The sequence below is a fragment of the Miscanthus floridulus genome, unplaced genomic scaffold (assembly GCF_019320115.1).
Source record: "Miscanthus floridulus cultivar M001 unplaced genomic scaffold, ASM1932011v1 fs_31_1_2, whole genome shotgun sequence".
NCBI lineage: Eukaryota > Viridiplantae > Streptophyta > Magnoliopsida > Poales > Poaceae > Miscanthus > Miscanthus floridulus.
In genome coordinates this window covers 19,628-45,522 of record NW_027096572.1, presented here as the reverse complement: position 1 = coordinate 45,522, position 25,895 = coordinate 19,628, and the positions used below count along the sequence as shown (strand labels likewise).

The window sequence follows — 25,895 nt, the reverse complement described above, 5'->3', positions numbered from 1 at the left end:
CTTAGGTCATTCACTTCCCTAGTATATAAAGTTGCTTATATATACTTCCTATACTATCGTGCAGTTAGTTCGAGCAGTGAGTCGGCTTGGCTGTTGGGTAGTTAATAGATTTACTCGGGGCCAAGCCTATGAGTATGGATTAAGGCCAAGCCTCATGAGTGTCAGTTGGCAGTTGTTCCTTATCAGTGGTAGTGATTCTTGTCATCTTCAGAGATGGCTCGTTGCAAGAACATCGTGGGTGGTTACGGCGATGAGGATCCAATGCCTCTGCCTCACCTGACTGCTCAGCAAAAAGGAAAGGCGAAAAAGACTACAAAGAAGAAGCGCAAGTTCAATGATGTTGAGGTAGAGAGAGCAGTAGCAGTTGCAGCCGCCGTAGAGCAAGCTAAGATAGGTGGATCTGGTAGTGGCATTCGCATAGGGGATCAGTTGTCACTGGCTTAGAGAGCCGCCGTCAAGAGGATTGAGGCTGATCTTGGTAGTCCACCCGAGACCATCATGCTTGGAGGACGGCATGTATCTTTAGAGGAGAGTCAGACTCAGGGGGTGACTGAGCAGCAGACACAGTCGACAAAGCAGACAGAGGACGTTCAGCAGGGAGAGCAGGTTGAGGAGACAGAGCAGGCAGTAGAGCCATAGCTTCAACGCTTTAGTCGCACATGCACTCAGGTGTCACCAAGGCCTCAGACACAGAGGTAGGGCTCTCATCCACCTCCTAGACCATAGGGTCTACCTCCAGTGGTTCACCTTGACCTAAGGGCAGCCACGACCAGATAGGTGCAACAGCTATGGTTCGTACAGTTTGAGGATTGGTTTCCGTCGAGGTGGGATGAACGTGCCTCAGAGCACTTCTACATTATGTTGCATGAGGACTTCTATAGTGCATATCTCAATAGCGGTGTTGCTTTCAGACCTTAGCGTGTCTGCTCCCTAGAGTCTCTAGTTACAGCTGCAGGCGAGCAGATCCGTTCTCCCCTCTCTTATCTGCCAGGCTTGTTAGATCTCCTTGGATGGGTTGGTCAGTATGTTCCATCTTGGGTCCGTGAGTTCTACTCCTCCTTGTGGATTGACCCGAGACACAAGTTTATTCATTTTCCTTTCTGAGGGCATGACTATAGGCTCTAGAGCTTGAGGGTTAGAGAGATACTAAGAATTCCAGAGTCACCTATTCGTCTTCACGAGACATGCTATGGACAGGTAGAGCCTCCAAGATGCCCTCACGGTGGACTTATGCTACCTAAATATCTTGTCAGACCATGCTTCACAGAGCTGTTTGGCGAGGGGTCGAGCAGGACACCTCGTGACCTTACACCCACAGCTCAGCTCCTTGATGCTATTATGAGGACTCTGCTTTAGAGGATGGGATACCGCGAGGGCCTGACTCGAATTCAACTATGGCTAGTGCATTACCTAGTGTCTTAGACTATCTTTGATATTTAGGATGTGATGCTTTCAGAGATGGAGGACACACTAGTAGAGGGCTTTAGAGGTCACCGTTAGCAGCCTTATGCTCAATGGATCACTTTCTTACTCCAAAAGGCAGTTTCACACAAGTCCCTAGAGACAATGGTAGTGGATAGGTGCTACTACTGAGTTTCCATAGTATGACATGAGCCAGATGCTACCTCATAGTCCTGCGAGGACACCTTGCCAGCCGAGTAATCGCCTAGAAGTACTAGAGATATCAACTCAGCAGGATGAGATCATCAGGGGCATCGTAGAGACAAAGGAGGAGGAGCTTGATGCACAACAGGAAGATGAGGTCGAGAATGACTTGAGTGACAGCTCAGACAATGACTATCAGCCAATTCCACAGATGGCACCTCGTCCACACGACAGAGAGGCCAGTGGCTCTAGCTTAGCTCCACCACAGCCACCATAGATAGACCCAGCACTTCTAGCTATACTTGGGCGGATGAGGCAAGACCAGGCACACTAGGCATAGGAGACCATAGCTACACTTGCTCAGGTTCAGGCACAACAGGATGAGTTTCAGCGGCAGCAGCAGGCCATGCAGCAACAACAGCTAATGATTCAGCAGCAGTTACTTGGCTTCATGCAGCATGTATTCACTGCTATCGGGGTTGATCCTCAGCAATCTACATTTCAGATAGGCTAGCCTACCACCACTACTCTAGTGACTCTAGCTGTATAGCCCAGTGGGCTTCTAAGTCAGAGATAGCCAGCTCCTCAGTTTGCCTCACCTACAGGGCAGGTGTCTCAGTGGTTTGCTTCACCAGGGATAGCTCAGGGTACACATTTTACTCCTATTGTTACATGCTTCACTCTGACTCAAACTTCTTCGGCGTTGGTGATAGACACCCCAGTCTCCAAGAGTCTCAGCGCTACCTTTAGTGAGCTTATAGGGCAGCCTACACCTCCAGTGTTCTGAGGCTCTGGTCCTACCACAGCTGCTCTAGTTACTAGGACTACCAAGACAATTTCGTCGTCTATTGCATCATCTGGGCCACCTCAAATAGTCACTCCTCCACTTGAGGCTTCAGCGACAACGACAACGATAGATGTGGCTCCCCTTCCTACAGTGACACCTACATAGTCACAGGCTGCGCCAGTTACTGACCAGACCCAGATTGCTTCACCTTCACTTCTAGCGATAGAGGGTCAGACCCCTCAGAGTTTAGGGTCAGAGGATGATCCAGCTCAGTTCTAGGTCTCTCACCGCACCTCAGCGCCCGACTCGACTGCTCCTGTCCCATCGTTCGACCTTTAGATTTTGATGCTTGACGCCAAAGGGGGAGAGGGACCAAGTATATTAGATTTAGGGGGAGTGTGTGAGATGGACTCGATTTGGTCTTTCGTGTGTGATACTTTGGACTCGATTCTTTTGGTCTTTCGTGCGTGATACTTTGTGCATTCATGTTACTTTCATGCATTGTATTTTATACATGTGATGGTGAGACTTATGTGATATGTGTGCTCTCTACATTGTTTTATATATGTCATGTCACTTGGTTATGCTCATTGGCTTTGCTTTCGTGTTTTACTCCGATTCAAATGAGTTTTACTTCATATACTCATGCTTAATTCATATCTTTTGAGTACACCATGTTGGCTTGAGTCATATAAGCATGCCTAACTTCCTTGTTCTTATTGTCAAAAGCTTATGTGAACCAAGTATGTTGAAAACCTCACTCATCTCTTTTACATACTCGAGGTTGTGTTATCATCAATCACCAAAAAGGGGAAGATTGAAAGCATCTAGGCTCCCAATTGGGGTTCGGTGATTAATGATGACATGAGATTACTATGACTAACGTGTGTTTTGTAGAGGCAATTGGAGTTAGGTCATGGTAATGGAAATTGATTGGACAATCATGGTTGTCATGCCCCTATCGATGGAAATCATTTTGGTTTTCAAAGGATGGATGACAAGGTTAAGGATGGACTAGTTCTAAGTATCGTTTGGTGTTGGAGAGACACTTAGAATAGTTTAGGACTTTGTTTTTTCTTTGGCCATACTATTAAGGGGGTATGGACTAGTAGCTTAACCTAGGTGAGTCTAATGGATTAGATGTGGTGCACACTTGTTAAACTTAGCACTAGGTAGCTCAGGAATAGCCTTAAGAATGATAGAAGACAACTTCATTTACAAAGAAATTCGAATTGGAAGTAAATGGAGTCAAATGACTGACCAAACGCTCATTTGGTTATGACCGGACGCAGCTTGGAGAGTCCGGTTAGTTCATTTGATCGACAGTGGTAGTCAGAGTGCGACCGGACGCTGGACACCAGTATTCACCGGACGCGACACTAGCCATATCTGTAGAAGCGTGGACAGGCTGTTGACCACAGACCGGACGCTAAACAGAGAAGTGACCAGAATCTAGGTACCAGCATCCAGTCAACATCAGTAAGGTTCTAGAGAGGGTTTTTGATGACCGGACGCGTCTGGTGGGTGCTGATCGGACACAAGCCAGAGTCTAGTTAGAGCAAACAGCACTTTCTGACACGCTGATGTATTGCACTGACCGGTGCGTCCGGTCACCTTGATCGGAGCGTCCGGTCATCCCAATACTTGCTGAGTTGGACCTCAACCATTATGTTTTGAATGGGGGGGTATAAATACATATCCCACTTGTCCATTTGAGGTCTCTTGCCCATTTGTTCAGCTGAGAATCACCTTTGGAGTGCAAGGGAGAGCAAGAGCCTAGTGGGGTGATTGAGATTTGATAATCCAATATTAAGGACCTCATTAGTGCATAGGGAGTAGCAAGTGTGCATCCACCTTACTCATTAGGCTTATCTTGGTCAAGTGAGAGTTTGTGCTTGTTACTCTTGTTGATCGCCATCACCTAGATGGCTCGGTGGTGATTGGGAGTTTGGTGATCATCCAGCGGAGCTTGTGGATGACCCAAGTCACTTTGTGAGCGGTTGTGGGTGATTCACCGCAATGGAGTGTCAAAGAATCAATCCATAGGGAGCACTTGATCCTTGTGCGGATCAAGGAGGAGCTATACCCTTGCGCGGGTGCTCCAACGAGGACTAGTGGGGAGTGGCGACTCTCCGATACATCAGGAAAACATCGTTGTGTTCCTTTCCCTATCTTTATTTTGAGCATTTACATTTAAACAATTCATTTTATATCTTTACATTCCTAGAATTGTCATGCTAGAGTAGGATTGGAACCTAGGGTGTAAAACTTTTGTGTGGGAGAACAATAGTAACACATTCTAGACATAAGGGGTCAAATAGGCTAAGTGTAGGGATTAATTATTACAAAAAATTAGAATTAGCCCAATTCACCCCCTCTTGGGCATCTTAATCCTTTTCACTTTGTTCCTTTCCCCACTCGTGATCGGCACATTGGTGATGGAGGCGGCGCTCAGGCTCGGGCTCTCAGCGATGGCGTGGTAGTCCCAAGCTTGGTGGTGGTGTCAGCGGCTCCCCCTCCTGCCTCTCACCCTCACCTTCATCCTCCACACATCGATCGACAACCCTACGTACGCACCTCCCACTCCCCTCCTGCCTTCACTGGACCGTCGACAACGCCCGACCATTAGGGCTGCACTGCACGCCGTGCGCGGCCAGTGGGCAGTAGGAGCAAGTAGCCGCTGCTCCACCATGGCCGTCGCGCCGCATTGGGAGCGCTTATGCCCTATAGCAAAGTGCTACCCGTCCTCTTAGAGCAACTCCAGCAACACTAAGAGCAACTTCAGCAGGCGCTCCCAAATCAGGGCCCCCAAATCTTATTTGGGTGCTGCTCCCTACTTTTGTTGGCCTAAAATTTTAGTTATACTCCAGCAGCACCACAAACAAAGGCCCACAAATACATATTGGCTGACAATGACATGGGGGACCCAATCATCATTGGGTCAAACCTCTCTTCCCCTCTCCTAGACACATAGGCACACGTAAGGAGGAGCGCATGGCCAGGCGCGGGAAGGAGCGCATGGGCGAGGCATCGAGGCTACGACCACCGAAGGGGGGAGAGAGAGCGTGTGGCAGCCGATGGAAAGCCATCGCCGCGGGCGCCGAGGTAGAGGCCGTGAGCAATGGGGTAAAGGCATTGAGGATGTGGTTGGATCTCGCCTGCGGGTGGCTGGATCCTCTCATCCAGTGGCCGCATGGACGGTGGACGGTCGGGGAGGGCGACCGTGCTCACCGGAGGAAGGCAACTAGATCTGCTCCTCTGGTGGCCGCACGAGGAAGGATAAAGGTTGCTCCCATGTGCTCACACTTGTGGTGGAAGGGAGGCGCTCGCTGAATGGGAGGGGGCACGATCGCCGGAGGGGGGTGCACCTTGAGAAGGGGAGGAGTCACGATTCCATACGGTGCGGGAGGAAATGACCGGATGGGGTCAGAGGGGTGAGCCCCCAGTAATGGGGACTGAAGGGTGGATTTGGGTGCCCACTCAAATTTCGGGACCAGAGTAGGGGTCTCACTGGAGCATGTTTTTTGGCCTGGGGCCTCATATTTAGCTATAGAGGCTCAAGTAGGGGCTCTGCTAACTATCCCACTACTTATCCACGATTTGGGTAGTGAAGGGAAAAAATCTACTCCAAACTACCTATTAGCCATGTTCATCGGTTCAGCAAACCCAGTGACCAACCTATACCCAAAGCATGCATGACCAGTCAGGCATCTTATACATGGGCTGGGTTGGGTTCCCATCAAAACCAGCTTAATGGCAAGTAGTTCTAATGGGTCACGGGTTGAACCCATGTAACCCATGGAACCCATCCTCTTCCTCTCCCCCTCCATGCTCCTCTCGAATCTCTACCGGAGACAACGTCGGTGCACCGACAGAGAAGCAGGAGGGTGGTGTCGTGTCATGGCGGCAGCAGAGGAGCTGGTGGAGAAGAAGTTGGTGCCACCGACGAGAGCCACCATGAGGTCGTGTCGTGCCATGAGGAGGCGAGGAATGAGGTCACATCGCTGGCGATTAGTCCCACAGGTGGTCGCCATGTCGCTACCGGTGGTGCATCGATGGTTTCAAGTGGTCGACCTGGAGGTCGAATCAGCCTTCCTTAGAGTCCCAGTCAGGCAGCACGGAGGCGGCGCACATGCCAATGCCCTAATCCTCTCGGTCACACCCATTGACATCTCGTCCGCTTCGTCCTTGGTGTTTGAGTCCTAGAACACGTCGTGCAACATGCTCTTAGGGGATAGCAACTCCTGCTTCGCCGGCGGCTCGTCCAAGTCACGGGCGACGGCGATGAATGGGTGCGCCACGATCTGTGTGGCTGTGGACTAGGCACCGCCGCCTCCTCCTCCTCCCTGTCCTCTTGCCCCACCTTCTCCACCTAGTCATCTAGCTCGGCGTCGATGCTCGCCACCACCTCCCTCACCTAGTCATCCGCCTCGGCACCGATGTCCCTACAGCCGCTATAGCAGCATGGCGAAACCCTTGAGGGAACCCATTGACCAACCCAACCCAGCGATTCCTTGAACCTGCCTTGAAATCACAAAAAATCAACCCAAGCAACTCGTATACTACTACTGCGGTTTGGGTTACAAATTAACCAAAAACCAGGAAACCCGGACCATAAAAAGGCTGACTACCTATGAGGCCTCCCAAATTTGTCGCCTACCCGAATACCCCTCCACTGCCCGGAGCCGGATTCAGTGACTTAGCTTCTCCAAGTCATAATGTAACATACCTTCTTATATCTGCCATTCAATGTGAATCCAAGGGCTGACAATGCTCGTAGGTGATCCAGGCCTAAAGACTACTTTTTTTAGGAGCACGCGGAGCCTCCTCGGCAAAGCACATGGATGGATGCGTTTTCCCGTGGCCGCGTGACTCCGCTCTCCCATCGCCGGGGCCCTTCCACGCCATGCCCTTCCGCTCTCCCGCCACCACAGCTCTTCCACGTCGTGCCACTCCGATCTCCTACCGCCGTAGCTCTCATGTGCTATGCCACGCCACGCCAGACCTCAGGCGCCGCCCTGGCCCAGCCATCGCGACACGCCTCGTTGCCCTCCCGCGTCGTGTTGCCCTGAGCCTAAGCAGGTTGACACTCGTGGAGGAGCTCTCTAGTGCCGTGCTGCCCCCGCCGAGGAGAAGGTCGAACTCGTGCTGCTGCTTGGGCCCCATCGTGGAGGAGGGTTCAGAGGTCGGCCTTTTCAGTAAGCTTCTCTTATTTCGATGACTTTCACAAATTAAATTTTAGTCGAACAATGCTTATGAATTTTAGATTCAGGGAACCAATTTTAGGTTAAATTGTTCGATTTAGTGATAGGATTATCATCTGCTATAGTTTTATATGCAGTTAATATTTTCATACACACTGTTATGGTATTGTTTGGGTTACAAAATTAGTTAATGTTTGGATTCTAGAACACAACTTTTGTGCAATTGCGAGTGCTGTGGAAAGGAATAGCATAATTCATCCAGGAGACACCAAAAGTTGGTTTTAGGTTTAGAAATCCAGAGGAGGCCTGGCAATACTGGGTGGCATATGGTGGTCGTATGGGCTTTGATGTGAGGAAAAGGTATACAAATGTGAGCAGCTATGATCGTAAGGTGACTTCATGCAGATATGTTTGTTCCAATGAGGGCCATCGAAGGAAAGGACTAACAGACCATGTGACAAAGTGTTTTAGAGCTGAAACAAGAACTGATTGCGAAGCTCGAATGACTCTCACATTAGATCGAGGGGAAGATAATTATGAAGTCACTGATGTTGTGCTTGAACACAATCACCTTTTTCACTTGCCAGAAACTCACCACTTGATGGCATCGCAAAGAAAAATTTCAGACTTACAAGCATTTGAAATTGAAACTGCTGATGATTCTGGAATTAGGCCAAAAGTTGCACATGAGTTGGCTAGTTGTCAAGTTGGTGGACAGCTTAACCTCAGCTACACTTGTCGTGATCGCAAAAATTATTTGCAAAGCAAATGACAGAGGGAGTTGGCTTTTGGGTAGGCTGGTAGTATGCTGAAGTATTTTCATGACAAAATCTCTGAGAACCCATCATTCCAATATGCTTTGCAGCTTGATTGTGAGGAGCATATAACCAACATATTCTGGGCTGATGCAAAAATGATCCTTGACTATGCACATTTTGGTGACGTAGTGACATTTGACACTACATTTGGCACAAACAAAGAGTATAGGCCATTTGGTGTTTTTCTTGGGCTCAACCAGTTTAGAGAAACCATTATTTTTGGTGCTGCAATACTCTTTGATGAAATAGAAGACTCTTTTACATGGCTCTTTGAGACTTTTGTAGCTGCACATAATGGAAAACAGCCTAGAACTATTTATATAGATCAAGATGCAGCTATGGGAAAGGCTATAAAATGTGTTCACAGAGTCATACCATGGTTTGTGCACCTTTCACATAATGCAGAATGCTGTCAAATATTTGTCTGCAGCAAAGGGCGAAGATGATGGTGAAGAGGAAGATGAAGAATCTCATATTCTCTCTGATTTTAGTGCTTGTATGTATGGCTATGAGGACAAGGCAGAATTTCAAGAAGCATTTGACAATATGCGATCTAAAGTGCGTAAGCAAACTTGGTTAGATAGTATCTACAAGGTGAGAGAAAAGTGGGCTGAATGTTACATGAGAGATGTCTTTAGTTTGGGGGTGAGAAGTACACAACTAAGTGAGAGCTTCAATAATTCATTGAAGAACCATTTGAAATCAGATTTTGATATTGTTAGATTTTTGAAGCACTTTGAGAGAAGAGTGGAAGAAAAAAGAGATAAGGAATTGGAATCTGAATTTGAAGCAAGAAAAAAGATACCAAGAATGCGAATGTGCACACCTATGTTGGTGCAAGCAAGCAAAGTGTACACTCCTGTTATATTTGAAGCTTTCCAGAGTGAATATGAAAGATCCATGGCTGCATGCTCTAGGCTGTTGTAACACCTCGGGTGTTAGCCTTGCATAACTTGACTTGCATAACATGGGCATGAGCATCAAGCATTCATAAATCATCATTTACATTGGAAACATCTGATCGAAACATATGAAACATTGCTTGTTATTTCATGTTCCTTGTAACATATGCATATGATCATGTGCAAATAAATGCTAGTGTGTAATGTTGGTCACTATAACACCTTAGCTACACTTAGATTAACAAAAGGAACCTTGTTCATGAAGGCCACATTTCATGATCAAGCACTTAAGCGATATTTCATGTGTTGACCTGAATAGCTATATGAGTGACCACTGCATAAAATGATTGTGTGACCTTATGAATTGCTTAAACATGTTTAGAATATCATCATGAACAACTTTGGTATTTAGTGCTAGGGCTAGTTTGGTCATTTAGCCATAGTTTGAGTATGAATCATGATTTCAATGTGACATGTTTGACTAAGGTTGAACTAGGTGTTAGGGACCTTGCATGGAGGAGTTCACTAAAGCAAAGTTGTAGTGTTTGACATAAGGAACAACTTTTATTTTTATGACATGGACTGATTTAGCTTCTAACATGCTTGAATGGGTCCCACAAAAACCAGCAAATCCAGCCTTCAACACTTAGGAAATTTTTTTCGAAGTATTTGATCAACTGGCCGACTGACAGCCAAGGTTGGGCACGAGATTACTCCATATCTATTGCGAATTAGAGCTCGATCATTGAACAACAATTGAAGCTGGTACATAGGGCTATAAATTTCGTTTAGACGTCTTATGCTTTGGAGCGACGGATTAGCGGGAAAATCAGCGGCAAATCTCGTCGTCAGGCTCGGCCATCACGTTCTGACGTAACTGAATCGCAAATGAACATGGCCGACCGGTTTCAGGCTTTGTGCGCCGCGTGTCCCCGGCGGCGGCCGCGCGTCGCCAGCGCCCTGACCGCGCAGGCCACGCCGCGCCTGGGTGCGGCCTTAACCCCGCCAGCGTCCGCCCGAGTCGCCCCGCGCTTCATTTCCATTTTCTGCTCCGTCTTCCTCGCCGCAGCGACAGCCGAGCTCGGCCCGCACCTCCGCCGTCGCCATAGCCGTCACCAGCTCATCCTCGCTGCTCCTTCGCCACCGCAATAGCACTACCGTCTCCCCAGCACCCCGTAGCTCCTTCTAGTGCCCGCCATTCGCGTTCGGTAAGCTCCAGCCGCGTGCACAGGCTCGCCGGAGTTCCGCCGTGAGCCCCGTCGTCATGGCCACGCCGCCACAGCCCTCCTCCCGCTCCGTTAGCTAGCGAGCTAGGTCCGCCGTAGTACCCTGGTGCTCGTCCGAGCCTTAGATCGAGCCACCGAGGTCGTCACCGGCGTTTTGCCGTGGTCCAGCTCCGCCGCCCCGCCATGGCCGCCGCCGTAGCCGCTAGCTCCGATGAGAAGGCCACCCAAGTAGCTCAATCGCTCCGCTAAGTCGAGTAGGTCATCGTGTGATGATGTCACCGCCGGCGAACTCACCATCGACGAGCCGTGGCCGCGCGAGCTTGCTCAGCGCCGCCGGCTCTGTTTTTACGTCACTGACGCGTGGGTCCCGCGTGTCAGCGACTCAATATTTCAAATCCAGTTCAGTTTGAATGCAGTTTCACATGTGTTTTGTTATTTTTGTATCTTTAGTTTGGTAGCTCCTAAAATTGTGAAATAAATATTATTGTGTTGCTTAGGAAGTGTAGTATTTAAGAAAAATATGTTCTTGGTTTCAACAGTAGAAATTTCAGGAGATTTAAATAGGGATTTCAAATGTGCTTTTGAATGCATTCAAATTTGTTTATTTTATATCTAGAGTTCCTGTGCTCCAAAAATTATGAAATTTTTGTGGTAGGCTATTCTTGTTATACATGAGCTTGGATAAAAATTTGAGGACCAGTGCATGTGTAGATCTATAGTTATAGATTTTTCTTTTATAAATAGTTAATCCTTGCATGAATTTTTATAAATTAATTATAAGTCCAAAATTCATGAGATTTATTGGAGATGATACTAGTACCATATGGATGTTAAGAAAAATAAGAAATCTGTTGCTTGACACTTTTCAATAGGATTTTCCATTTATGCTATTTCAAGCCTTGCTTCCTTATCATTTTTGTATAGGATGCTCTACTTAGTAAAATGACATGAAATTTTTATAGTAGTCCTTTGATAGCATTAGTAAGGCTCTGTAAATTTTTGAGAATTTATTAAGCACATCTGTTATATATTTATTATTTAACCTAGATATCTAAATAAAATGATAAAGGCAATTTAATAAATAGTTTGGGCTTTGCCATTATATTATCTTAACTATGTTTGGTATGCTTAAACTGTTGGTAGGTTCTAGGTTGTCAAATTGTGAATGATTACATAAAGTAGAGGTGCTATTACTTTATATTGCATGTTAAATCATTTCCGGACTGATTCTAGAGTATGAGGAGTTACATGTTGAAACTGATGTAGACTGTAAAAATGGTTAATAACAAGGTTGTAGAAAATTTGATAAGCTTTCCAGAAAGTCTAGGATCACTAGATTTGGAATTGCAGAACTCCAGTTATGAGTGAAACAAGTAGATACTGTTTATGGCATAGTCGATGCTTTGTAGAAGTAGTTAAGTAGTAAGCGAGAAGAGATATGCACCTACTCAAACAACGTGATGCACTTGTTAACATATATGCATTCGTAATACTTATACCATACTCATGCATCTAGGATCGGAGGAAGAGATCACGTTGCTGGAATTCGAAGAAGCAGAGGAAGGGAACCCGCAGCAGGATCCGCAAGCCGCAGCTCCCGAAGGCGTGGAGCAGAACCCTGAAGAGCTTCCGGAGTGCCCTGACCACCGTCCTACTTCCTTTCTACGAGGCAAGCCCCGGAGCATTATAAGTCTCCCAGTAATTTACAAATGTTTAATTACATACTTATGATTGATGCATTAGGTTATAAGAGTTGAATGAAACCACTTGATGCATGTACATTCCTTGTCCAGATATTACACCTTTAACCGGTATAGGTCCAGGATCGAATATATGCTTAGCCATGCTTAGACCGGTAGAAGTCGGGTGATTTCCTGTCACCTGCGAGATATAGGTGGATACCGGAGCACGATTGGTCATAATCGTCAGTGTGGAAAAGAACCATGGTTAATGTAAATGGAGACCGGGCGGGATACTGATAGAAAAGCAACAAGGCATGGAGGTCTTGGGTGTGGATCTATCCCCGTCTGTGTCGATCAAGGACCGTACCGTTGTTGGAACTTCTGACAAGATTGAACGCATGCCTCTCACTTAGCTGGCCGGATAACTCGTTCCGACCGCGAAGCCGAGTAATTCAACTCAGGCCGGGAATCGTTCTGTTGTGCGCTCTTTCCGGGGAACGATCAGACTGAGCCCAAGGGTAGGATTGGCCTGAGCATCCTGGCATCTGGTGTTCCAGATTGTGCGGCACAGTACGAACCCGCGAAATGTGTACCGGAGTTGTACCAAAGGTGACCTAAGACTATCGTGGCTGGTAGATCTGGGTTTGTGTTAGGAATAAATTCCCAGCTGGTAGAAATCGATTCGAATCGCCGTCTCTCCCGGATAGTGAGAAACTTGGCTAGCTCCAACATCGTAGTAACTGTGTTATGAAACATGATGGTTCGGATGAATATGGAATTACAATACCTGCTATGGTTACTATTGTATGATTCTAAATAATATACTACATGTTTGGCATAGGGTAGTTGCTAATCTAGAAATGGATAGTTATAATTAACTTGGTAAAGGAATCACAAGTGTACAAAGATTAATCGCCGTTTTCGCAAAACTGTTGTCAAGTTACGTCCACTTATACAGCCTTGCATGATCCTTGGAGTCATTTTATTTCTGGTTCATGACGGGTAAGTCTAGCTGAGTACCTTCTCGTACTCAGGGTTTATTTTCCCATTGTTGCAGATGGCACTGTGTATCATGGTTATTGCAAGAGTTGCTTCTATCCCGCTGTGGATGAGGAGTAAGCCTTGGGCAGGCTTCCTTAGTAATTCCTATCTTTGCTTTTGTGGATCGTGATCTGTTTTGGCACTGTATCAAACTATGTTGGAAACTTTATCTTTGAACTTATTTGCTTCCGCTTAATTTATCAAACTCGGTTTGTAATAACTTTCTATTCGTACTCTGATGATGAAACGTATCTGTGAACTTTATGTAATATGTGGCATGTATGTTGAATCCTGTACGATCTTGGTTGTTGTAAATCGTTTATCGAGACCCGTCGTGGTACTCGACGGACTACCGGGTTTATATGGGTTCAAGTATGACAGTGCGACCGCTTGCGGATTGCCATTGTACTTGTATTCTTATAAATTGGTCGGTTCTGCGACAGCTGGTATCAGAGCAAGATTCAACGTTAATTGTCACAAGTGTATTTAAAACAAAAGTTTTTGTTTTCCAAAAACCCTTCTCTAGCAACTAATAGTCAAATAATAGATATTTGAAATCTAAAGTGTGCCATTGATCACTTTCCTTATGCCCAAATTAAGGACTATTAGGTGTCTATTTAAGTACTAACATGGGGGTTTTTACTTCGTCGTCCATACGGCGTGCTATAGTATGGATGCCATTCACTTGAGTGGTAATGTATGGATCAAATGCCTCTACGCCAAGGTAAGATGAGAGTATGACCGTAAGATGTGAGCGTGCGGTCGGGAAGAGTTAGCTTTGGTACGACTATGTATACATGATTGCATGTGTATACGGTACGTATTTAATTGTGGGTTTAAATTCTTGTCGGGTAGATTGATATGGAAGTATATGTATGGGTATACATATATGGAAGTATTTACAATTACATTCTGCATATTCATTATGGGTTTAGGGCTGAAATGAAATTTTATGCAGGTACACTAACAACGAAACGTGTAGCTCGACTAGTTACGCTATTTATGAGAGAACGTATGTATGCCACCGTGTCTACCGTTAGAAACAAATTTTTCCTAAGTTTGTGAGGACGTACGGCACGAGCATGCATCATGTTAAAATACCATTCACCTAATTACATTTGTTCCTCCCCTTATAAAATTCTTACTCGGTTATGTAACTCTTATCCATTACGGCATTGTCTCACCAAGGGGTACATGTTAATGGTGCAGATGGCACGCACCAAGCAGACTGCTCGCAAGTCCACCGGAGGAAGAGCTCCTAGCCGTCAGCTTGCTCCACGTACCCGTCAACGTCACACGTTCCTTGGAGAGTTTGGGATGCCTACACTTTTGTGGAGAGTGCTCAGCTATGTAGGTTATCCTGATGGAATGGAACCCCGCTACTTCTGGGCGAATGAGCGGTTGGGAGAAGGTCTCTTAGTTACTGTGGAGGCCGTTGTTCGTCCCCGAGGTGACGATTCAGAGTGGACAGGCTGGTGCTATGAGTCGACTGGCAGGACTGCTGAAGAAGCAGCTGGTAGGGCAGCTTTTGGGATCTTGAGGAATATCATGGATCGTTTTCCTCAGGAGCTAGCAGCCGCTTTGGTTGGAGTCTTTCCAAGAGGTAATCCCTCCACTGACTCATGGCAGCAGGCAAGAGGAAGATCTTTAGAAATTGGTGCAGCAGAAAGGCAGAACAGCGATAACCCTGCAATGAGTGCCATGTTCGCAGTGATGAGAGTGTTGGATGGAGTTGAAGGTAGCCTCAGACGTGTGTCTGGTGCTCTTGGTCATGCCCACGAGGACCGCCGTCAGCTTCAGAGGGAGCACGACGCCGAGATTGAGAGGCTCACTGAAGAGATGACTCGGTTAACTCACCAGCGGAATGCAGCTTGGTCTAGGGAAGATGTCCTGAGGGCTCGACAGTTTGAGCTGGGACAGCAGCTGGCCAATGCGGAAGAATACAACGATAATCTGCATGAAGAGGTTCATCTACTGCACAATCAGCTCCACCCTTATGTCCCACCTGGAGCCGCAGAAATGGATCTAGAGGGATACGAGGAAGAAGAAGAAGAAGTGGCACCTGAAGAAGAAATAGAACCTGGGGAAGGAGATGACTCTGCGTCTGACCTCAATAGTGATCATGATGAGGATTAGATTGCTTAGCGTGTAGTGGGAAGACTAATGTATCACCTCTATTTATGTAATGGACCTGTAGTTCCAAGTTGGCACTAGTAACCAGACTATCATGTAATGTTGATCGCACGTTTGGATGAACGTCAATGCAATTCCTGTACTTTGTCGTGAACCACACTTTAAAATTGCATGCGTTATGAGCACGATAAGTGGTCAAATTGGTGATGTCATGTTGCGAGAAAGAATTATTATGCCTCTGTTTTTATTGTGATTTTGAGAATTTTCTCCAGTAATTTCAGTTTGGCATGAGTATCTAATTCATCTGCAATCTCTTGGCATCAACCAATAATCACTTATTGTTGCAACTTCGCAGATGACGCGTACCCGTGCAGGAGCTAGTAGCAGCCAGGATGGCAACCATGATGACTTGCCACCCCCACCCCCACCGTCTGCTCAGGAGTTCTTTGCCCAGTTCCTGGGTAGCCAGAGGACAATGGAAGAAGCTTTGCGCCTCATCGCGCAAAACACTGCTCGAGGCCACCCACAGCAACCAGGGGCCGAGCCAAATCAGCACAGTTCATTCAAGGAGTTTCTGGACACGAAGCCGCCAATCTTCAAGGTGGCTGAGGAACCACTGCAGGCCGATGAGTGGCTGAATACCATCGAGCAGAAATTTCGTCTGCTAAGGGTCACAGAGCACCTGAAAGCAGAATATGCTTCTCACCAATTACAAGGACCAGCAGGAATCTGGTGGACGCACTTTCTGTCGTCTCTGCCTGCTAATGCGAGAGTGACCTGGGATCAATTCAAGTTGGCTTTCAGGGGACACCATATTCCCCCAGGCCTAATGCGCATGAAAGCAGCAGAATTTATGAGGCTCACTCAGGGAACCAAGTCACTCACAGAATATATGCACGCATTCAACAACTTGTCAAGATATGCTCCAAGTTTCGTGGATACTGAAGAGAAAAAGATTGAGAGTTTCAAGCGAGGGTTGGGTACCAAATTAATGAAGACGATGGCAAATTCTCGATGTGCCACGTACAATGAGTTTATTAGCGATGCCTTGACCCAAGAAAACCACAACAACATGCATGCAGTTGCTAAAGGTCGCAAGAGGGCCTATGAGGCCGGTGCATCCGGATCTTTCCAGTCAAAAGCGCCTATCGCAGCTAGGCCACAATTCCGTCCACCTGCACCTAAGTTCAGGCCTCCACCACCGAAAGCTCAGAATAACAGGCCACAGAAACCATTTCGTAAGGCGTTCACTATTGCCTTACCAAAAGGGAATGGTAATCAGGACAGCTCCGCCGGATTCAGAAGCAATCAACCTTGTTTCAACTGCAACCAACTGGGTCATTGGTCCAAGGAGTGCCCCCACCCCAAGAGGAATGGCAACCCAAATCAGAACAATCAGAGGCAGGTGAATGCCAGGGCACGTCAGGGACAAGTGCATTATACTGCTGTGGAGGAGGTGCCCGCCGGAGAAGTTGTCACGGCTGGTATGTTTCTTGTCAACAAGCACCCCGCTGTTGTTTTATTTGATTCAGGAGCTTCTCATTCATTCATGAGTCAAGCATTTGCATCTAGACATGATCAAGAAATAATAGAAGTAAGTAAAGGGGGTTTTAACATAAGTTCAGCAGGGGGAACAGTTACTACCAAAAAGATAGTCAAAAATGTACTCATCTTGATACAAGGGAGGGAGTACACAACAGATTTGATAATATTGCCGGGGTTGTCGATAAGTGTAATCTTAGGCATGAATTGGATGAAGTATCATGGTGCTCTTATTGACACTAGCACCCGTACCATTATGTTGAGAGAACCCACGGGAGGGAATGCTTTTCTAGTTCCACTCTCCCGCGAATTCGAACCCCAACATCTAGCCTGTGCTATCCAAGCCACCACCATATGTGATATTCCCGTGGTTTGTGAGTTTCCGGATGTATTTCCAGAGGAATTACCAGGTCTACCACCGGATAGGGACGTGGAATTTAAGATTGAATTAGTGCCAGGTACCGCACCCATATCCAGAAGGCCCTATAGGATGCCACCCAATGAGTTAGCAGAACTTAAGGTTCAATTGCAAGATCTATTGGACAAAGGTCTTATCCAACCTAGCTCATCTCCGTGGGGATGTCCAGCACTGTTTGTGAAAAAGAAGGATAAGTCACTGAGGATGTGTGTTGATTACAGACCGCTCAATGCTGTGACCATCAAGAACAAATATCCGTTACCCCGCATCGACATCTTGTTCGATCAGCTAGCAAAGGCAAAAGTATTCTCCAAAATTGACTTAAGATCAGGTTACCATCAGATAAAGATCAGACCGGAGGATATACCCAAAACTGCTTTCTCTACTAGGTACGGCTTATACGAGTATTTGGTTATGTCATTCGGACTAACAAATGCTCCAGCCTATTTCATGTACCTAATGAACTCGGTATTCATGCCCGAACTGGATAAGTTCGTGGTCGTGTTTATCGATGACATATTGATTTATTCAGAAAGTGAGTCAGATCACGAAGAGCATCTGAGGATTGTCCTATCCAGACTGAGGGAGCATAAGCTATATGCCAAGTTTAGCAAATGTGAATTTTGGATGAGCAAAGTACCATTTTTAGGTCACATTTTATCGAGAGATGGAATCTCAGTAGACCCATCCAAAGTACAAGAGGTCATGGATTGGAAAGCCCCAACTTCGGTGCATGAAGTTCGGAGTTTTCTAGGGTTAGCAGGATACTATCGCCGATTTATTCCAGATTTCTCAAAGATAGCTAAGCCTATGACCAGACTACTTCAGAAAGATGAGAAGTACAAATGGACACCAGAATGTGAAACAGCTTTTCACACCCTCAGAACTTTGTTGACTACCGCACCAGTGCTAGCACAACCAGACATTGAGAAGCCTTTTGATGTATTTTGTGATGCATCAGGAATAGGTTTGGGATGTGTACTTATGCAAGAAGGGAGAGTAATTGCATATGCCTCTCGGCAACTGAGAAAACATGAAGTCAACTACCCTACACATGATTTGGAACTTGCAGCCGTTGTCCATGCATTGAAGATATGGAGACATTACTTGTTGGGCAATGTATGTCATATCTATACTGACCATAAAAGCCTCAAGTATATCTTTACCCAGCCAGAACTGAACATGAGACAACGTAGATGGTTGGAATTGATTAAGGACTATAATTTGGAAGTGCATTACCATCCAGGTAAAGCTAATGTAGTAGCCGATGCACTTAGTCGAAAGTCCCATTGCAACACAGTGGAAGCGCTATTGGAAGATGGATTCAACTTGCTACATCCTGCTGTACTACACAATATTACAATCAGTTGTTCGCTTGAGGGCAAAATCATAGAGCTACAGCAGACTGATGTAGGAATAAGTCACATCAAGAGAAAAATGCAAGAGCAAGAGACCAAACATTTTAGGTTGGACGAAAGAGGTGTATTATGGTTTGAGGACCGACTAGTGGTGCCAAAAGACCGTGAGCTAAGGAATCAAATTCTAGAAGAAGCTCACTCGTCCAAATTGTCTATCCACCCGGGTAGTAGTAAAATGTATCAAGATTTGAAAACTCATTTTTGGTGGACTAAGATGAAGAAAGAGATCGCAGCCTATGTTGCTAGGTGTGATAACTGCAGTAGAGTGAAAGCCGTCCATTTGAAAACCGCTGGATTACTTCAACCATTGCCTATTCCAGGATGGAAATGGGAGGAAATCAGCATGGACTTTATCACAGGCCTTCCAACAACGCCCCAAGGTCACGATTCAATCTGGGTCATTATTGATCGTCTCACCAAGTCAGCACATTTTGTACCAGTTCACACAACATATCACGCAGGTAAATACTCTGAGTTATATGTTTCCCAGATCGTGAAATTGCATGGAGTACCCAGGACCATAATCTCAGATAGAGGACCACAGTTCATAGCTCGTTTCTGGGAGCACTTACACCAAGCTTTGGGAACCAAGCTAATCAGAAGCTCAGCTTATCATCCGCAAACTTCAGGACAGACAGAGAGAGTAAACCAAATCCTAGAAGATTTACTTAGAGCGTGTGTTATATCTTCAAAAGGTTCATGGGAGAAATGGTTACCTTTAGCGGAATTCTCCTATAACAACAGTTATCAAGCGAGTATCAAAATGGCTCCATTTGAAGCCTTGTATGGCAGAAAGTGCAGAACTCCATTGAATTGGATTGAGCCCGGTGAAAGGAGATATTTTGGGATTGATTTTGTCAATGAAGCCGAAGAACAAGTACGTATCATCCAACAACACATGAAAGCAGCTCAATCAAGACAGAAAAGTTATGCCGATAGAAGAAGAAGACCACTAACTTTTGAAGTAGGTGACTATGTGTACTTGAGAGTATCACCCATGAAAGGTGTGAAGAGATTTGGGATGAAAAAGAAGCTTTCACCAAGATATGTAGGGCCATACAAAATTTTGGAACGAAAAGGAAATGTTGCGTACAAGCTACAACTCCCACCAGAGATGAGTGCAATCTTTGATGTGTTCCATGTTTCGCAGCTAAAGAAATGTCTTCGAGTACCGGAAGAAGCTATTGCACCCACCAACGTGCAACTTCAATCGGATTTGACCTATGAAGAAAAGCCAATTCGAGTATTAGAAGAGATGGAGAGAGTAACAAGAAGTAAGATCATTAAGTTTTATAAGGTGGTGTGGAACAATCATAGTGAACAAGATGCTACATGGGAAAGAGAAGATTATCTGCAAGAAGTTTATCCCGCCTTTTTCCAAGAATGGTAGGTCTTGCAAATCTCGGGACGAGATTTTTATAAGGGGGAGGGGCTGTAACACCTCGGGTGTTAGCCTTGCATAACTTGACTTGCATAACATGGGCATGAGCATCAAGCATTCATAAATCATCATTTACATTGGAAACATCTGATCGAAACATATGAAACATTGCTTGTTATTTCATGTTCCTTGTAACATATGCATATGATCATGTGCAAATAAATGCTAGTGTGTAATGTTGGTCACTATAACACCTTAGCTACACTTAGATTAACAAAAGGAACCTTGTTCATGAAGGCCACATTTCATGATCAAGCACTTAAGCGATATTTCATGTGTTGACCTGAATAGCTATATGAGTGACCACTGCATAAAATGATTGTGTGACCTTATGAATTGCTTAAACATGTTTAGAATATCATCATGAACAACTTTGGTATTTAGTGCTAGGGCTAGTTTGGTCATTTAGCCATAGTTTGAGTATGAATCATGATTTCAATGTGACATGTTTGACTAAGGTTGAACTAGGTGTTAGGGACCTTGCATGGAGGAGTTCACTAAAGCAAAGTTGTAGTGTTTGACATAAGGAACAACTTTTATTTTATGACATGGACTGATTTAGCTTCTAACATGCTTGAATGGGTCCCACAAAAACCAGCAAATCCAGCCTTCAACACTTAGGAAATTTTTTTCGAAGTATTTGATCAACTGGCCGACTGACAGCCAAGGTTGGGCACGAGATTACTCCGTATCTATTGCGAATTAGAGCTCGATCATTGAACAACAATTGAAGCTGGTACATAGGGCTATAAATTTCGTTTAGACGTCTTATGCTTTGGAGCGACGGATTAGCGGGAAAATCAGCGGCAAATCTCGTCGTCAGGCTCGGCCATCACGTTCTGACGTAACTGAATCGCAAATGAACATGGCCGACCGGTTTCAGGCTTTGTGCGCCGCGTGTCCCCGGCGGCGGCCACGCGTCGCCAGCGCCCTGACCGCGCAGGCCACGCCGCGCCTGGGTGCGGCCTTAACCCCGCCAGCGTCCGCCCGAGTCGCCCCGCGCTTCATTTCCATTTTCTGCTCCGTCTTCCTCGCTGCAGCGACAGCCGAGCTCGGCCCGCACCTCCGCCGTCGCCATAGCCGTCACCAGCTCGTCCTCGCTGCTCCTTCGCCACCGCAATAGCACTACCGTCTCCCCAGCACCCCGTAGCTCCTTCTAGTGCCCGCCATTCGCGTTCGGTAAGCTCCAGCCGCGTGCACAGGCTCGCCGGAGTTCCGCCGTGAGCCCCATCGTCATGGCCACGCCACCACAGCCCTCCTCCCGCTCCGTTAGCTAGCGAGCTAGGTCCGCCGTAGTACCCTGGTGCTCGTCCGAGCCTTAGATCGAGCCACCGAGGTCGTCACCGGCGTTTTGCCGTGGTCCAGCTCCGCCGCCCCGCCATGGCCGCCGCCGTAGCCGCTAGCTCCGATGAGAAGGCCACCCAAGTAGCTCAATCGCTCCGCTAAGTCGAGTAGGTCATCGTGTGATGATGTCACCGCCGGCGAACTCGCCGTCGACGAGCCGTGGCCGCGCGAGCTTGCTCAGCGCCGCCGGCTCTGTTTTTACGTCACTGACGCGTGGGTCCCGCGTGTCAGCGACTCAATATTTCAAATCCAGTTCAGTTTGAATGCAGTTTCACATGTGTTTTGTTATTTTTGTATCTTTAGTTTGGTAGCTCCTAAAATTGTGAAATAAATATTATTGTGTTGCTTAGGAAGTGTAGTATTTAAGAAAAATATGTTCTTGGTTTCAACAGTAGAAATTTCAGGAGATTTAAATAGGGATTTCAAATGTGCTTTTGAATGCATTCAAATTTGTTTATTTTATATCTAGAGTTCCTGTGCTCCAAAAATTATGAAATTTTTGTGGTAGGCTATTCTTGTTATACATGAGCTTGGATAAAAATTTGAGGACCAGTGCATGTGTAGATCTATAGTTATAGATTTTTCTTTTATAAATAGTTAATCCTTGCATGAATTTTTATAAATTAATTATAAGTCCAAAATTCATGAGATTTATTGGAGATGATACTAGTACCATATGGATGTTAAGAAAAATAAGAAATCTGTTGCTTGACACTTTTCAATAGGATTTTCCATTTATGCTATTTCAAGCCTTGCTTCCTTATCATTTTTGTATAGGATGCTCTACTTAGTAAAATGACATGAAATTTTTATAGTAGTCCTTTGATAGCATTAGTAAGGCTCTGTAAATTTTTGAGAATTTATTAAGCACATCTGTTATATATTTATTATTTAACCTAGATATCTAAATAAAATGATAAAGGCAATTTAATAAATAGTTTGGGCTTTGCCATTATATTATCTTAACTATGTTTGGTATGCTTAAACTGTTGGTAGGTTCTAGGTTGTCAAATTGTGAATGATTACATAAAGTAGAGGTGCTATTACTTTATATTGCATGTTAAATCATTTCCGGACTGATTCTAGAGTATGAGGAGTTACATGTTGAAACTGATGTAGACTGTAAAAATGGTTAATAACAAGGTTGTAGAAAATTTGATAAGCTTTCCAGAAAGTCTAGGATCACTAGATTTGGAATTGCAGAACTCCAGTTATGAGTGAAACAAGTAGATACTGTTTATGGCATAGTCGATGCTTTGTAGAAGTAGTTAAGTAGTAAGCGAGAAGAGATATGCACCTACTCAAACAACGTGATGCACTTGTTAACATATATGCATTCGTAATACTTATACCATACTCATGCATCTAGGATCGGAGGAAGAGATCACGTTGCTGGAATTCGAAGAAGCAGAGGAAGGGAACCCGCAGCAGGATCCGCAAGCCGCAGCTCCCGAAGGCGTGGAGCAGAACCCTGAAGAGCTTCCGGAGTGCCCTGACCACCGTCCTACTTCCTTTCTACGAGGCAAGCCCCGGAGCATTATAAGTCTCCCAGTAATTTACAAATGTTTAATTACATACTTATGATTGATGCATTAGGTTATAAGAGTTGAATGAAACCACTTGATGCATGTACATTCCTTGTCCAGATATTACACCTTTAACCGGTATAGGTCCAGGATCGAATATATGCTTAGCCATGCTTAGACCGGTAGAAGTCGGGTGATTTCCTGTCACCTGCGAGATATAGGTGGATACCGGAGCACGATTGGTCATAATCGTCAGTGTGGAAAAGAACCATGGTTAATGTAAATGGAGACCGGGCGGGATACTGATAGAAAAGCAACAAGGCATGGAGGTCTTGGGTGTGGATCTATCCCCGTCTGTGTCGATCAAGGACCGTACCGTTGTTGGAACTTCTGACAAGATTGAACGCATGCCTCTCACTTAGCTGGCCGGATAACTCGTTCCGACCGCGAAGCCGAGTAATTCAACTCAGGCCGGGAATCGTTCTGTTGTGCGCTCTTTCCGGGGAACGATCAGACTGAGCCCAAGGGCAGGATTGGTCTGAGCATCCTGGCATCTGGTGTTCTAGATTGTGCGGCGCAGTACGAACCCGCGAAATGTGTACCGGAGTTGTACCAAAGGTGACCTAAGACTATCGTGGCTGGTAGATCTGGGTTTGTGTTAGGAATAAATTCCCAGCTGGTAGAAATCGATTCGAATCGCCGTCTCTCCCGGATAGTGAGAAACTTGGCTAGCTCCAACATCGTAGTAACTGTGTTATGAAACATGATGGTTCGGATGAATATGGAATTACAATACCTGCTATGGTTACTATTGTATGATTCTAAATAATATACTACATGTTTGGCATAGGGTAGTTGCTAATCTAGAAATGGATAGTTATAATTAACTTGGTAAAGGAATCACAAGTGTACAAAGATTAATCGCCGTTTTCGCAAAACTGTTGTCAAGTTACGTCCACTTATACAGCCTTGCATGATCCTTGGAGTCATTTTATTTCTGGTTCATGACGGGTAAGTCTAGCTGAGTACCTTCTCGTACTCAGGGTTTATTTTCCCATTGTTGCAGATGGCACTGTGTATCATGGTTATTGCAAGAGTTGCTTCTATCCCGCTGTGGATGAGGAGTAAGCCTTGGGCAGGCTTCCTTAGTAATTCCTATCTTTGCTTTTGTGGATCGTGATCTGGTTTGGCACTGTATCAAACTATGTTGGAAACTTTATCTTTGAACTTATTTGCTTCCGCTTAATTTATCAAACTCGGTTTGTAATAACTTTCTATTCGTACTCTGATGATGAAACGTATCTGTGAACTTTATGTAATATGTGGCATGTATGTTGAATCCTGTACGATCTTGGTTGTTGTAAATCGTTTATCGAGACCCGTCGTGGTACTCGACGGACTACCGGGTTTATATGGGTTCAAGTATGACAGTGCGACCGCTTGCGGATTGCCATTGTACTTGTATTCTTATAAATTGGTCGGTTCTGCGACAGCTGTTGGGTAGAGATAACATATACGGTGTTTCTATTGGTAATTTAAGTAGTGATATAAGTTTTGAGGAAGAGCGGATAGTGACAGGTGATCCTTTCAACCAAACAACTTCATGTAGTTGTGGAATGTTCAATAGGACAGGAATATTGTGCGCACATGGCTTGAAAGTTCTTGATTTAATGAATGTAAAAATATTGACAACACATTATGTTTTAAAGAGATGGACTAGAGAAGCACGCAATGGAAGTATACAAGATAGGCAAGGAAGAAAAGTTTTAGAAAATCCAAGACATGAAGCTCAACTCAATTACAAGTGTTTGTCTTATAAATTTCTGAACTTGACATACAAAGCAGCTAGCTCTCTAGAATGTTGTTTGCTACTATACAATGCATTGGATTGCCTTGGTACACAGCTGGAGGAAAAACTAAATATTTCTTCTAGTGTGATGAATGAAAAATCATGTAATGACCAAGAAAATGTTGAGCCAAATGTGCAACAAAGAGATGACTTGCTTAGTGCTGCACAATTGAAGAAAAAGGACATTCAGTCCAAAAACTCAAGGCGAAAGAGAACTTGGATCGATAAGTTATATAAGGTGAGGCGCAAGTCGACTAAATCTTCTGTGGCAACAAAGAAGACAGCAAAGGTGTGTTGCAGCTACAATTTTAACATTTCTATATGTACTGCAATCTATAAACTAAGTAGTTGACATCTCTATATGTTGCTTTTTTTAGATCAATCTCTATATGTTGCTGTTATCCTAAACTAATTATATGTGCTTCATTGACAGCAGCAAAAGAAAAAAGGTGGTATAGAGCCTCAAGTAGAACTGGAACATGATGGCAACAACAAAGAAGTTGAGCTTCAAGAGTACGTTGTTATTGGGAATTTTACCCAGCTCATAACAACTCCAACTTTGGCAAATGTGGAGCTTCCAGATCTGTTCTAGCTTCTAAAGCTAGTTAGATAGTATTTTGGACATAGTTGACTATAGTATTTTACGGGATAACTATAACATTTTGTGTAGTATGTCACAATGCCAATCAATACAAATGTAAGTAGTTCATGGTTGTTTTTAAGCACTTGATTAGCTATGCTCTTGTTGCTACTGTTAGAAAGCACCAAGCAATAGCATAATTGAATTGCTCCAGGGACTTGTTTGTCAGCCCAAGGCTAATATTTGGATAATCAGTACTCAGCGACTTCTTGTCAATTGAAGCCTAATATATTTGAATGATTTAGTGTTATGCACGTGCTCTTTTTTTTCTTGTGCTATATTTGTTAGTACTAGCGGCAGCTGGGAAGTATATCACTGA

At 45.1% G+C, this 25,895-nt stretch overlaps 1 pseudogene; it reads left to right on the top strand.

Annotated features, from left to right (window-relative positions):
* Nucleotides 1–213: 213 nt before the first annotated feature.
* On the top strand, nt 214–25,528 carry LOC136531293 (protein FAR1-RELATED SEQUENCE 5-like; annotated as a pseudogene).
* Nucleotides 25,529–25,895: the final 367 nt, after the last annotated feature.